Consider the following 4082-nt stretch of genomic DNA (forward strand, 5'->3'; position numbering starts at 1 on the left):
CACTGTAAAGGGATGGATGCTGGATCATTGTATGACTAAAACCCAATTGTACACAACTTTGTAATGGTCTATCTCCTGGATATCCAATTTAAAAAGTTAAAAATGTGGAGTTCATAACCAGTTCAGCTTAATCAATGGCTGAATAAACAACAGTGCTCCTACATTTATAAAAATAAATAAATAAAATCATAGAAATTTATTCCTGGTGGTGCTCTGGGACCATATGGAATGCTGGGGAGCAAACTCAGGTTAGCTACATGCAAGGCAAGTGCTCTACCTGTTGTATGAGCACTCTGACCTTAGAAAATATATTATTAAAGTCATTGTGCTACCTAAGGTAATAAACAGATTCTCTGTAGTTAAGCAAAACCTAAATAGCATTATTTCAATGAGATAGAAGAAACTCCAAATTTTGTATAAAACCATGAACAGTAAAAGCAATAACAATGGGTCAATATTTAAAATATAGAAATAATTCTTACAACAAACAGCAAAGCCATCAATTCCATAAAGATAGGCAAAATATTTGAAAATATTCTTCAAAGACATAAGCACATTAAAAATATTCACTGGTACTTATAATAAGGGAAATACAATTCAAAGGCATAGAGGGATATCACATTACACTTCTAAGAATGGCATATATGAGAAAGATTGGAAACAAATAGCTAGAATGAAGAGAAAAAACTCTGGCACACTGTGGGAAAGTAAATTTGTACAACCTCCGTGAAAAGTGGTATAGAGATGCAGTGAAGATTGAAATTGGAGCTTGAGGGTGGGAACAATAATACAGTCAGTAGGGTACTTACCTTGTATGTATCTGATCCATATTTCATCCCTGGCATCCTTTATGAGACCCTGAGCACTGTAGGATAACATGGAGTTTGTCCTTTTAGCCTTGCCTTAGGGAACATAGTTTACCTTGAAGCAATGTCCTTTCTGTATGGACACAGGAAGACAATATTGTGGTTGTAACTTGGAAGTTGATTGACTCCAATAATATTTATGCCTGGGCATCTGCTTTCTTAACTCAGTTGCCCTCATTTCCTAACACCCCAAAAACAGGATCCCGACATAAGACAGAAGAAGAAGACAGGGGAGAGAGAAGGAGATAGAAGAAGATCCAGAGAGAAATCCCAGACTCAGAAGAAGCAGAGAGAGAGAACGAAATAAACTGATGCAGTAACCAGTTTGGCCTTCTTCCTTCCGTCACCTGCCCTTGACCGACAGCACACACAGCGGTTCTGGAGCACCGGACGCGGGCGGTGAGACAGAGCCGCCTGGAGAGCCTGCGAGTGCATGCACCCCTCGGCGTGCTTTAGTTTTTTACAGAGCACCACAAGGAGTATAGAACCAGGAGTAAGTCCTGAACACTGGTGGGTTTGGCTCAAAACATTAATTAATTAATTAATTAATTATTGATTTTTTAAATGGGGCTGGAGTTATAGTAAGATAGTGAGGCACTTGCCTCGTACAATACATCATCCCACCCCTTCCTCAGTCCCCAGATTGCATATGGACCCCAAACATTGCCACAGGTTACTTCTGAGCACAGAGACATGAAGAACCCCCAAACACTGAAGGGTGTAGCATCAAAACCAATCACTGTATCACTGTCAGCCCATTGATCATCGATTTGCTCAAGAGGGCACTAGTAATGTCTCCATTTGTCCTAAACCTGAGATTTTAGTGGCCTCTCTTTACTCATTCTTCGCAGCAACGCCGCATTGGGGGCTCTTTTAGGGTAAGGGGAATGAGACCCATCATTGTTACTGTATTTGGCATATCGAATATTCCACAGAGAGCTTGCCAGGCTCTGCCATGCAGGCAGGATTAAGGAATGGGGAGAGGGACTGAGGCTTTATTCTTATGGTTACGGGATGTGTTGAATCTTAAACACATAAGGAAGTACAATGTTATACTTCTAAAATTATGTAGTATTATTAATCAATGATAATCAAAACCAACTAAAATTATGATGATTTTAATGTACTTAACAGTTTAAAGGATGTAAACTATGACTTCACAAAAACCACAAAACATGAAAGATAAATGTAAAAATTTATCTTTTTGTCTGAAGCTTGTGTCTGAAGCTAAGTAGCTTTAGATAAAAGTAATCTTTTTATAAATGTAACTTTTTTTCATGTAGCCTCAAAAGCAAAGCCCATAAACAAAATATAATGAAATCTACTCTAAAGTCATCACTACATAAAATCATCAAACTTCAGAAGAATTTAAAAATGAAAAATTATTATCAAAAATATAAAATATCAAGTAGACTGGTAGTAACATGTTCATACGTATCAATATTTTTACATGTAAATCAACTAAATTCTTAAATGAGAAATTTCACTGTAAATGATGCACTAAAATAAAACATTATTACATGCTGCCTTTGAGAATTGAGTTTAGCTTTATTTTTTTATTTTTAAATTTTGGGTCATTTTCAATATACACACAAAAATGTTCAGGGGGGACCATGCAGTGCTGGGAACTAAGCCTAGAGCTCCTGCTTCAAAGAATATGTTCTGACCCTTTGTACAGACCCCCAACCACTCACTTAACCTTTATAAACACTACAAAATAGGCATTAAACCAAATATTTCAATAAAAGACAAAGATTAGCAGTATGTAATGATAAAATAGTAAGGGCATACTGAGGAGCAGTAACAGGAGAGAGCTCGAAAAGGTAGGACTCATATATATCCTGCATGCATGAAGCCCCAAGTTTGATCCCCAGCACTGCACAGTCCTCTGAGCACTGCCAAAGGTTGGTCTGGTGACCCAAGAGCAACACCATTTATGGCTTTAGTAGCCCCTGAGCACCAGCTAGTATCCGGGTGGCCCCAACAATGCTGGACCTGAGCAGTACCACCAGGCTCAAGCATTGAACCGTCTGGCCCCATAGCTGGCTCACATTTTCTCAGAGTGTCCACTGACCCTCAGGACTACTGCCTGGAAGTATGCCCCAAGATGATATAATATCTATAAGTATAAAGACAGCCAACATAGAATCACCTCATTAGATAAAGCAAAATCAACAAAACTAAAGGGAGAGGTAGACAACATTCTATAATAAAGGGAATTTCAATTCCCTGCTTTCAACAATGGATGTATCATTCAGAGAGAAAATCAATAAGAAGTTATTAAACTTATGACTTACATTTTTCTGTAGCACACATAGAACATTCTCTACAATATATTTATGTTAGGCCATAAAAGAATTTTTAATATACCCAAGAAGATTAAATGTGTATGCAGAACCCATTCTGAGCACAATGACACAATTGAAAGTTTTAAAAACAAAACAAATATGGGGGGACTGGCGCGACAGCACAGCAGGTAGGGCATTTGCCTTGCACGTGGCCGACCCAGGTTCGATTCCCAGGATCCCTTATGGTTCCCGAGCACCGACAGGAGTAACTCCTGAGTGAAGAGCCAGGAGTAACCCCTGTGCATCGCCAGGTGTGACCCAAAAATCAAAAAATAAATGAATAAATATTTTTAAGATATTTTAAAATAAATATTTTTAAAAATAGGTAAAAATAAATATTTAATTAAAGAACAGGCTACTGAACTATCTGGACAACCAATAATTCAAAGAAAGAAGCTAAGATAAATAAAAATGGAAATATAACACCCAATCAGTACATAAGGAGGATAGTAAAAACAGTTCTGAGAGGTGCTGATTGCAGTAATGTTTAAATTTATAAGCAAGAAATATAGCAAATAATCAAATTTATGCCTCAAGGAGCTAGGGAAAAAATAAATAAGTTAAACATAAAGTGTACAAGAAAATATATACCAAAGGTCAAAGTGGAAATAACTGAATATAGGCTAAAGACACAAAAAAGGATGAATGAAGTTAATCAACTCAACAGCAAGACACATGCACACACACAAATACACACACACACACACACACACACAAAACCCACCAAAAGACCATAAAGAATTCAATCTTAAAATGGGATGAAGAACTTAAATAGAGTTGGGTGGTCTAGGGGAAGGAGTGTCTCAAGCAGGTCTCAGGGGTCCTTAAGTTCATTTTCAGCAGTTCTCAGTTTCATTGTGAGACTAAA

This window comes from Sorex araneus, chromosome 1, assembly GCF_027595985.1.
Source record: "Sorex araneus isolate mSorAra2 chromosome 1, mSorAra2.pri, whole genome shotgun sequence".
Taxonomy (NCBI): domain Eukaryota; kingdom Metazoa; phylum Chordata; class Mammalia; order Eulipotyphla; family Soricidae; genus Sorex; species Sorex araneus.